General features: G+C 47.0%; 1 long non-coding RNA gene across 1 annotated transcript; it reads left to right on the forward strand.

The window, feature by feature from the left end:
- Positions 1-3,963: 3,963 nt before the first annotated feature.
- Positions 3,964-6,031, forward strand: LOC106812923. The gene is made up of 3 exons (XR_001394404.1): positions 3,964-3,995; positions 5,119-5,188; positions 5,378-6,031. It is a non-coding gene; the product is annotated as an uncharacterized LOC106812923 (long non-coding RNA).
- Positions 6,032-12,041: the final 6,010 nt, after the last annotated feature.

The following is a 12,041-nucleotide window of genomic DNA, read 5'->3' on the forward strand; positions in this document are numbered from 1 at the left end:
ACCGTGCAGTCCGGTTTCACAAACTTTTGTATGAGGCTTTACAACGGCTTGCATGGACGGGATTTGAAGAATGGCTAGCGTCCAAGGGAAGCGACCTAGATTTTACTGGGATGGTCGATGAGTTTTCCCAAGACATAGGCCAGGAGACCTTCACTGCAACGCTTCATCATCCGGTGTTCATAACTTTGGCAGATCACTTCGTGGAGTACCAGAGACATCTTCGTGAAGATGCAGGGGACTTGGCATCATTTTGGATGTCTTACTTTGACATAATAAACAATATACTCAACCTGTTGCGAAGTTCTCAAGAGGGAAATTGGCCGTTGCACGTCTCTGCAATTCACGACATGATTCCGCGGTGCTTCGCCTATGACAAACAGAATTATGCGCGGTTTATGTCGAGCTACTATGCGGAGATGTCAAACCTGGGGACAGAACATCCGGATGCACTGGCATTCCTCAAGAGTGGCGGGTTTTCTGTCCAACTTGGCTACGACAATACATTCGGGAGGATTCCTGTAGATCAAGTAGGCAAAGAGACAGTAAACAAAAACACTCAGACGCCAGGCGGAACCAAAGGCTTTAGTCTTAAGCCAAGGGCCATCAGCCGACATTACCTCACTGCGGAATACAGAAGCTCATTCTTAAGACTATTGCGAGATGCCATTGGAGTTGGTAACTCTGCTTTCAGGCACCCTGATCTGAGCCAAACCAGGATAGACAAGGATGAAAAAGATATTACTTCATTGGTAGACCTGCTTGAGTCCAACTGGATCAACCCATTCCGTGTCCACTCTGACATAGTCAGTCTATCAACTGGCACAGCTGCACCTGGACCCATAGTTATTGACCTATTGGAGGCTAAGAATAAGGGCACAGCTGCCTATAAACTCTTCCGAGAAGAGAGGTTGGGAGATAAGCCCAAGAGGGGTTTCTTTGAGCCATTGAGGAAGCAGAAGCTGAAAACATTCACTGACATAACGGTAAAGAAAACATACAAAACCCAAGGACGTCAGATGATAATGAAGGCAGATAGAAATCTTTTTGCCAAAATGATCCTGATCGGACAAACAAGAAAGCTTGACATGAAAGACGTGCTCTCCCATTGTCTCGGGCCAATACCATGGGCGTTGGCAAATCTGGATGAAACCATGAGGAAGACGAACAAGGCAGTACTGGCTAAACGTCTAAAGAAAGAATTGGCACCAGTAGAATCGATACCAGCAAACTCAGCTTGTGTGATAGATGGTATGGCCCTGGTACAAAGACAACTGGTGGGTTCAAAAAACATGTCGTTTGGTGAAGCCTCCGAAGCTATCCTTTCAGCAGCCTTACGAGAAGGAAAAGCCTGCCGACGAATAGACATGGTGTTTGATGTCTACCGAGACAAATCGATCAAGAATGCAGAGAGAGTCAATCGAGAATCTCGGGTTGGGATGTCATTCAGGATACTTGCACCAGGACACCGAGTAAAGCAATGGAAACATTTCCTACAAAACCCAGAGAACAAGACACTACTGATTTAATTTCTTGTGAATGACTGGAGCAAAGATAAGCAAAGGAGCAGACTATCTGGGAAGAGTTCTTCGCCACTATGGGAGATGTATGCAGAAGACTAACGGATGGATCCGTCAGCAACGTCCCAGCTCTAAGATGCACTCAAGAGGAGGCTGATACAACGCTGTACCTCCATGCCAATGACTGTGCCAAGTCTGGATTTGCTGCAGTAGTGATTGTATCTGAGAATACAGATGTCCTGGTTATTGGCATGGCATTTTCATTACAGTTGGAATGCTCACTTTTAATGAAGTCTGGAACAAAATCGCGCACTGAGTATGTAGATGTCAGGAAGTTAGCAGCCACACTGGGTCCGGAAAAATGTGGCGGTCTCCTGGGATTACATGCAATAACCGGGTGTGATACAGTAAGCTGCTTCACCGGAAAGGGCAAAGTCACAGCCCTCAAGTTGTTGAACAGTGATAGACAGATTGAAACACTCAAATGCTTTGGCAAATACTGGGAAATATCATCACAGCTTCTCAAAGCATTGGAGTCTCTTGTATGCCATCTGTACAGTGCGAGGACAGTGACTGAGAGTGTCAATGAGTTGAGGTTCAACATCTTCTGTGCAAGGAAAGGAGAGGCTGAATCCTGACAGCTGCCACCTTGTGCCTCTTCACAATCACTGCAAGAGGGCCAATTATCAATGCGCTGTCTGGAAGAGGACCATGGACGCGTTTCCTGAGATTCCTTCCCCTGTCGGTCATGGTTGGAAGAAAGAAGATGGGAACTTGGTCATTGATTGGGGGGATGACCCACCTGCCCCGGAGACTGTGATGGGGCTGATTGCATGCAACTGTCGCTAGGAATGTAGTGACGAGAGTTGCACTTGTGTCCAGAACAACATGAAGTGCACATATTTCTGCAGTTTACAGACATATCAAAATAAGCAAGCTGAAAACGACAATGAAGTAGAATTCGAGGCAATTGATGACGATGAGTATAATGATGATTCAGATGATGAATAAGCTAACCAACACGCTGTCAATGTACCAATACGAAACATAGTCATGGTATAGCAGCTTGCCATGGCACAACCTTGTCTATGTAAATTGTAATGTAAATGTAATTGTCTTTGTATGTAATACTAACATAGGATTTTTAAGAATATGTCAAAACTCGTTGCATACCATAGCGTAAATGAAAATAAAGCAAACTTTTTTTTACTATAAATCAACTTCTACATCTCTTTGTTTCAGAATTCAGACCAACAAATAACCATTGGTAACAAAAACCTTGTTTGGCATGAATTGGCATGAACCTTGTTTTGTGTTTCTACATGCAAAAATACTTCGAAATTTTACATACTACACATTTATTATATTATATTCCGTTAGGAAAACGGTAAACAAACCTTGTTTCTGGCAGACTGTTACTAGGTAGGTAGTGCCTGCCATCTGTTGGAAATCAGAGTAACAAAAACCAATAATCTATCCACGAGCAGAGTCGTGGATCCGCGGGGAACGTAAAAATATTTAAAAAAAAAAAAAAACGAAAAAAAAAAAAAACTACTGGCTTACTACTACTTTACTTACTTACTTGACTTTATTTTTACTTTTTTTTACTATAAATCAACTTCTACATCTCTTTGCTTCAGATAGAACACTCGCAGACCAACAAATAACCATTGATAAACGATTCTGTAGGGCATTTTTCTGACAGGTGGTCATTTTAATCAGGGGTCAAATTTCATGACCTTTTGACCTCTGCTGACCTACATACACAGCAGATTTGCATAATGATGGATATTAAAGTGTAGAGGAAAAAATATCAACATTTTGAGGGGTCATTTGTCACTGTATGTCCATTTCTTGGCAAATTATCATTTATATGTACCCTACCCATAATTGGCACCTGCCGCTCCACCAGAGTGCCCATATACAAGTAGCAATTTCTACCATTAAGCCGTGAGTCTCGGCTTGCTTCATGGGTTTTTTTTCCATCTATGGATATAGGCTTTCAAAAAAACATAGTGGAGGATTTGCCACCCCAGGTGGTACCAATATCTGGTCTGTGCTCATGGACTAATAGCAGCAATTTGCTTTACTCGAATTAAACCTTGGCATGTAGTGTAGACCTGATATTTAATATATAGGCATGAGGTTTATAAAGTTACTTTATAACAGCAGATACTATGCTTCTACTATAGGAACAACTATTAGAAGGATAATACTTTTCATCGCATATCACAATGGTGACACTGCTAGCTACCGACTCGCATATCACACGAAGCAACACTTACGATCACTCCTGAATAGCTAGTTTGCTACAAACGTTGACACTGGTTTCCAAAGGTGATCTTAATTGGATTAGCTGCTATTCAAATTGCTTATCGTTCTTTTTTAGTGCAAAAGACGGTCAATATTGGTGGAGGCGCAAAACCGCCTGAGCTGTCCCCAGTACGAAATCAATCACACAGTCACACATAGGATAAGGTACGTCTACCTTTCATAATGCGTGGGGCGCATTGACCGAAATTCTTATCCCAAAAGAAAAGCAGGTCAAATCACAGGATTAACACTTTTACTCATTAGATGTTCAATCGGTAATTAATTAGTAGTACTCCACTGTTTTCTGCTCATTTCGTTACCTACCTGCTCATTACCGATCGTTCTATCTCGCATTGCATTTTGCTGTCTATCTCCCATTTGCCTTAGAAGAAGATATCTCGCCTGTTTCATGAAACAGTGCTAGAGATGGCTCTGGTTTGGGGAGAACCAGGCGTGGTAAAGTTCACCACTCACTTAGTCCTACATTCTGCTCACTAGCCTTTGATGTGGCCCCAATGGTCTGTAGGTATATACCAAACTTTCCCTGCCACTTCTACCAGGAATGAGCTGGATTAGCACAGTAAATTTCAAGTTGCTTCAGTGGTTTCACATAAACCTCCACTATTATTAATTTCTTTGTCTCGGACATATCCTGGCTGCTATGCAGAACGCGACTCTGATTACCAAATTTTGCTTCGAAATTCTCCATAGCATCCATGTGTAGATGTAAATCCAGCTCTTTCACTCTCATTCACTGTGATTGCAGGACAATTCTGATACCATGTCGCAGGAGTAAAGATGTCTGCACTTGTGAGGGATAACAACAGTCGATGGATACAACGTGTTACGTTACGTTAATCTTTTATTTGGCAACCTCCCATAAGGTATGGAGCAGAAGCAAACCACTTGGAGCAGAAGCTCGTTATCAAACACAGGGCACGCATACTGCATTGGCATTGATGATGTCACAAAGCACTCTATCAAACTGCAGCAGCCAACGGTCATTGTCAAACTGCAGGAGCTTAAACTTATGTTTATAATTTAGAGGCAAGCCTACAGCAACAAAATAGTGAAGTGGTCCCCACTTAATCATGCTCACTGCTTAATTGAGACATTTCCATAGTTCCAAACCTGTTCCAATAAAGCAGGAGCCACATTATCAGGAGTCTATCAATAGGCTCCTGACATTATTAAGTATGTCTTCTATAAAATATATTTACAAGTGTGAAATGTGTTTCCAACCATTGTTTTTATATACTCTCTAATATAGGTTGTTAATTGACCGCAGCACTCAGATCTCTGAAAGAAAGACATACCAAGCCACATCTTCTTTCTTGATGCTGTTGAACATGCTGCATGTAAGTGCATGTTTGCCTTTGATGTAATGTTGGCATTTCATTTTACTTTGCCATGTTTTATAGACTGCTGATCATATTTCTAACTAGTGCAAAAGACCCACGATGGAAGAAAAGCATTAAATATTATTTCAGGGCTTATATGGGTTGTTTGTGTGAATTATAAATGTCTGTTCATTGACTTATTGGCAGGGTAAAAAATCGGTCATACCATAATGCTTTGGGAGGATAACCAGCGAGAATGCTTGCAAGGCATTATGAATTTACCATAAACACCAACCATCACCAAGGGGGAAGCTATGATCAACGAGGAAGAAGCCATAATCACCAAGAGAGAAGCCATGATCACTGAGAGAGAAGCCATGATCACTGAATGAGAAACCATGAACACTCAGTGAGAAACCATGATCACTGAGTGAGAAACCATGAATTATAATGAGAAGACGGATAAGCAAGGGAGATCCACGCGTCGTCTGTCGTCCAAATTCGGCTCGTCCATGTTTGTGTTACGACATTGTCATGTAAGTGCAGTTCTGATTGGCAGTGACATCTGCGGCACTGCCAACAGCTGCACAGCTGACTGTGTTTTGATTTTACCATTGTTTACAATCAGATCATAAATAGAGCTAGAATCAAGGGGAAGGGGTTTGATTGGACTAGAGAAGAAGTAGAGTTGGATTTTTGGGCATAGAAATAGACAGGTTAGATTTTAGAGAGATAATAAGTGAGTTCAATTAGAGAGATGGCGAGTAGGTTCGATCTGGGAATAGAGAGACGATAATTCAATACTGTTGGAATGTTGTGTATTATTTAGCTCATTAAAGTCTTTATTTGATTACTAAGAAATCGTTGCTCTTCTACTCTATCACTCTCGTTCGTATTGATATTAAAGCACACATAGCAATCGATCGTATTTGTAGTCAGGTAACGCTGTGATGCAAAGCAAAGCCCTACGCACGCACGCACGCACGCACGCGCGCGCACACACACGCACGCACGCACGCACGCACGCGCGCGCACACACACACGTCTTGTCTGGTACTGTACTATACAGGTCTGGTGTGGCTGTAAACGTACAGTTCATCATGCATCCCTTCTGATAACCTAATTGTTTCCCACATTTTCTTTACTGCTGTTAATTACATTTTTGAATGAAGCCGCATCAGGAGCAGTCTTGGTAGTAGGTAGTAGTGCATTCCATGTTAGTATTGTGCGGGGATAAAGAGAGTATCTATAACAGTCTTTGTTGGGACAGATGACATATAATTCAGTTCATGGGTTTGATGAGTAGTGGGTCTGGTTGAAGCATTTCTAACGCACATGCACACGCACACGCACACGCACACACACACACGCACACACACACACACACACACGAGCACGGTTCAGACTAACGTCACAGGTTAAAATGCTGCAATTCAATTCAAATCTAACCATTGATAAACATTTCATTAACAATAGGCCTATATTATTAATGTAAGAATATTAAATAGATATTAACTGTTTAATGTCAAGTGGTATCAATCATATATGGTAATAGTATTAGCACATAACAACAAACAATACACACATACACACGCACGTACACATGTACACCCACACAAACGCGCACACGCACACGCACGCACGCACACACAGTCACACACACACACGCACACCTGTCACACGCACACACATACGCACACCGCACACACACACACACGCACACGCACACACTAGTGAAAAACTTAAACAAGCTACTGCTAGTAGCAGTACCATGTCATGTGCACTAACCAACATGTAAACTGTAAGTTTTACCATGTAAAATCACATGTGTTTGTATATATCTAACAATTCCAGACCGGTCAGAGATTACCCCAGTCTGAATTTACCCACCTATGGGCACACAGGTTAAGATCTAATTTGCGCGAACAATTCCAGACCGGTCTGAGATTACCTCCGTCTGAATTCCAGGCCAATGTCCTATCATACTATACCACTCGCTACTGATTGAAGCCAAGGTCCTATCATACTATATATCACCCTCTACTTGATTTGCGCGAACAATTCCAGACCGGTCTGAGATTACCTCCGTCTGAATTCCAGGCCAATGTCCTATCATACTATACCACTTGCTACTGATTGAAGCCAAGGTCCTATCATACTATATATCACCCTCTACTTGATTTGCGCAAACAATTCCAGACCGGTCTGAGATTACCCCAGTCTGAATTTACCCTCCTATGGGCACCCAGGTTAAGATATACCTACTCCGTCACCTTCTCCCTTCCTCCTCCTCCCCCCTACTCCATCACCTTCTTCCCTGCTCCTCCTCCTCCCCTACTCCATCACCTTATCTCCTCCTCCTGCCCCCTACTCCTCCTCCATCACCTTCACTACTCTTCCTCCTCCTCCCTCCTCCATCACCTTCTCCCCTCCTCCTCCTCCATCACCTTCTTCCCTCCTCCTTCTCATCGTCCCTCTTCCCCCTACTCCATCACCTTCTCTCTTCCTCCTCCTCATCCTGCTCCCTACTCCTCCTCCATCACCTTCTCCCCTAGCTCCTCCTTCTCCTTTTCCTCTTCCTCCCCCTCCTCCCCTCCTCCTCCCTTCTTCCTCCTCCCCCTACTCCATCACCTTCTCTCCTCCTCATCCTGCCCCCTACTCCTCCTCCATCACCTTCTCCCCTAGCTCCTCCTTCTCCTTTTCCTCTTCCTCCCCCTCCTCCCCTCCTCCTCCCTTCTTCCTCCTCCCCCTCCTCNCCACCAGCTCTCTCCCCTCCTCCTCTCCGGCAACTAAAAGCTTCTTCCCAGGGGGCCCTCCCTCCCGCCTCCTTCTCCGCTACGCACCCAGCGTTCTCTCCTCTCGCCGGCCCGACTGCCTCGCGTTCGTCCACCAGCTCCTCTCCCCCTCCTCCTTCTCCACCGAGCTTCTGTCGCCCCGGCCTTCCCTCCACACAGCTCTGACTTCCTCCGACCTTTCCTTTCCCTCTCCTCGGCTTCTTAGCGCAAGCTCTCTCCCCCTCCTCCTCCTCAGCTTCTTCCCGCTCCTCCTCCGTCCACCAACGCTTCTCCCCCTCCTTCCAGCTTCTCCTTCTCCCCGCTCGCTCCTCTCTCCTCGCAGCTTCTCCCCCCTCCTCCTTCTCCCACCACGCTTCATCGCCGCTTCCTCCTTCTGCGCCCACCGCAGGCTTCTCCACCCTCCTCATTCTCCACCAGCTTCTTCTTCCCCCTGCTCCTTCTCCACCAAGCGTTCTCGCCCTCGCTTCTTCTACGCAAGCTTTCTCGCCTTCTCCCCTCCTCCTTCCTCCACGCAGCTTCTCCCCTCCTCCTTCTCCAGCCAGCTCTCGACCCCCTCCTCGCACCACCTTCGCCTCCCTTCTCCTCTCCTCCTTCTCCCAGGCCAGCTTCTCGCCCCGCTCCTGCCTCCCTCCAGCCCAGCTTCCTCCCTTCGTCCCCTCCTTCTCCACTCAGCTTCCTCCGCTTCTCCCCCTTCCTCCCTTCTCCACCAGACTTCTCCGCCCTCTTCCTCCCCTCTCTCTACCAGCTTCTCACCTTCTCACCGCCTCCTCCTTCTCCTCCAGCTTCTCCCCCCCCCTTGCTCGCACCACCTCTGCTCTTCTCTACCACCGCTCCACCAGCTTGTCTCCCGTCCTCTTCTCCACCAGCTTCTCGCCCTCCTCCACCCCGGCTTTCCTCCTGCACCTCTCGCTCCTTCTGCCACCAAGCTTCTCCGCCCTCCTCCTCCCTACCAGCTTTCTCCCTTCTCCCCTCCTTCTTCTCCACCGAGCTTCTCCCTTCTCCCTCTCCGCCTCCTTCTCCACCAGCTTCTCCCCCTCCTCCTCCTCCACCAGCTTATCCTTCTCCCCTCCTCCTCCTCGCACCAGCTTCTCCCTTCTCCCCCTCCTCCTTCTCCTCCAGCTTCTCCGCCTCCTCCTTCTCCACCACCTCCTCCTTCTCCACCACCTCCTCCACCAGCTTGCTCTCCCGCTCTCTCCACCACCTTCTCCTTCTCCCTCTCTCCTTCTCCACCAGCTTCTCCCCCTTCCTCCTCCTCCACCAGCGTTCTCCGCTTCTCCCCTCTTCTTCTCCACCAGGCTTCTCCCTTCTCCCCCCTCCTCCTTCTCCACCAGCTTCTCCCCTTTTTCCTCCTCGCCCAGCTTCTCCCTTCTCCCCCTCGTCCTTCTCCACCAGCTTCTCCCCTTCCCTCTCTTCTCCACCAGCTTCTCTCCTCCTTTCCTCCAGCTTCCTCCCCTCCTCCTTCTCCACCAGCTTCTCCCCTCTCTCCTTCTCCACCAGCTTCTCCTCTCTTCGCGTTCTCCATCACCTTCTCCCTTCTCCGCCCTCCTTGCTCCACGTAGCTTCCCCCTCCTCCTCCACCACAGCTTCTCTCCTTCTTCCCCGCTTCTTCTTCTCCACCAGCTCTCCGCTTCTCCCCCTCCTCCTTCTCCAGCCCAGCTTCTCCCCCCCCTCTCCCTTTTCCCTCCCCTCAGCTTATCCCCGCTGCTGCTCCCTTCTCCACCAGCTTCTCCCCTCCTTCTTCTACCAGCTTCTCCTTCTCCCCCCTCCTCCTTCTCCACCAGCTTCTCCCCCCTCCTCCTTTCCTCCACCAGCTTCTCCCTTCTCCCTCCCTCCTCCTTCCCTACCTTTCCTCACGCTTCTCCCCCACCAGCTCGCCCTGTCTCCCCCTTCTCCCTTCTCACAGCACTTCTGCCCTTCTCCCACCTCCTTCTCCACCTCGCTTCTTCTCCCACCAGCTTCGCTCCCCCACTCTTCTCTCACAGCTTCCCGCTCCCCCTCCTCCTTCTCCACCACCTCCTCCTTCTCCACCACCTCCTCCACCAGCTTCTCCCCTCCTCCTTCTCCACCAGCTTCTCCCCCTCCTCCACCACCTTCTCCCTTCTCCCTCTCCTCCTTCTCCACCAGCTTCTCCCCCTCCTCCTCCTCCACCAGCTTCTCCCTTCTCCCCCTCCTTCTTCTCCACCAGCTTCTCCCTTCTCCCCCTCCTCCTTCTCCACCAGCTTCTCCCCCTCTTCCTCCTCCACCAGCTTCTCCCTTCTCCCCCTCCTCCTTCTCCCCACCTACTTCTCCCCTTCCTCCTTCTCCACCAGCTTCTCCCCTCCTTCTCCACCAGCTTCTCCCTTCTCCCCTCCTCTCTTCTCCACCAGCTTCTCCCCCTCCTCCTTCTCCACCAGCTTCTCCCCCTGCCCACACCACCAGCTTCCCCCTCCTTTTCTACCAGCTTCTCCTTCTCTCCGCCTCCTCCTTCTCCACCAGCTTCTCCCCCTCCTCCTCCTTCTCCACCAGCTTCTCCCTTCTCCCCCTCTTCCTCCTCCACCAGCTTCTCCCTTCTCCCCCTCCTCCTTCTCCACCAGCTTCTCCCCTTCCTCCTTCTCCACCAGCTTCTCCCCTCCTTCTTTTCCACCAGCTTCTCCCTACTCCACCTACTAGTACTACTCTAAACTTCCTCCTCCCTCCCCCTCCCCCTCCCTACACTGCTCCTTCGCTACCTAGCTGTACCAGAACTTGGCATGGCAGAACTTGCAGAGTGTGCACAAGCTATCGTAACACAAAGACGAGCTGTCATTGGTCGGGTCGGCGGGGCGGGGCTATCTCATATATTCGCACTCGTCAGATATTTCGCGCGACAGCCGGGCGTGAGTGCATGCATGCATATATGCGCGTGTACGCATGGACCGAAAGAAAGAACAAATTAAAGCTTGGGACTGAAATACGCACGTACGCACACATACATAAGCGCATGTACGGCTTTGTACGCACGCATAAATGCAGACAGTTGAAATGTACGTGTGTGTTTATATTAATAAATATATATATATATATACGAATAGATATATACGATCGATTTACATGACTGGACGATGCTGACCCCTCGTGGCAAAAGCCGGCATCATAGGCCACCCCCACTTACGTACTTTACCGTTACTGTAAAAGCTACACACGCGCCAACCCTATACGCGCCTAATGCGCATGTGTCGCTGTAGTACGCGTGTGTTGCTGCGCCTAATATCATTAATATAATGACGTACGTGTGATATCATTCCTGGTGTAATTGTCACACCTACCGCGAACTTTATGTAATCTGTACCAGAACGTTAAATTATTTGTACCATTATGATATACTATTTGTAGCAGTATGTTATTGTAATCGGCTCCGTATAGTTTGCTTCCAGTTTTATCCTGACAGGTTGAAATTAATTGTATTAATTAGGTTATGTTAATTATATCCGAAATACATCAGAATGTTATACAATTTGTACAAACGTGTTTTAGAAAACGTACTTAATGCGTGGTAACGTATGCGAGCTAGTTTTACCTGCATGTACTTGTGGTGGTTTGGTGCATATCGCTTCTGGAGTAAAGTAACACACCTATCATATAACACATGTAACACATCTTGTTGTTTCATAGACGTATTGTGAGGGTTTTTGACGAGTGATATCCGCGAACTCTGGGGATTAGGTAAAGCCTACTAAAATATGTGTATGTGTGTGTATATATATAAATATGATATATATATATTTATATTATATTTTATTATATTTTATTTATATTATATTTATATAGTATAGATATATTATACGATCGATTTACGTGACTGGACGATGCTGACCCCTCGTGGCCAAAGCCGGCATCATAGGCCTCCCCACTTACGTACTTTACTGTTACTGCGCCTAATATCATTAATATAATGACGTGTGATATCATTCTTTGTGTCATTGAGTTACACACTTACCGCGAACTCTGGGGATTAGGTAAAGCCTACTGAAATATGCGTTTCTGTGTGTTTATATTAATAAATATATATATATACGAATATGTTATATACGATCGATTTGCATGACTGGACGATGCTG

Source organism: Priapulus caudatus, unplaced genomic scaffold (assembly GCF_000485595.1).
Source record: "Priapulus caudatus unplaced genomic scaffold, Priapulus_caudatus-5.0.1 Scaffold700, whole genome shotgun sequence".
Lineage (NCBI taxonomy): Eukaryota > Metazoa > Priapulida > Priapulimorpha > Priapulimorphida > Priapulidae > Priapulus > Priapulus caudatus.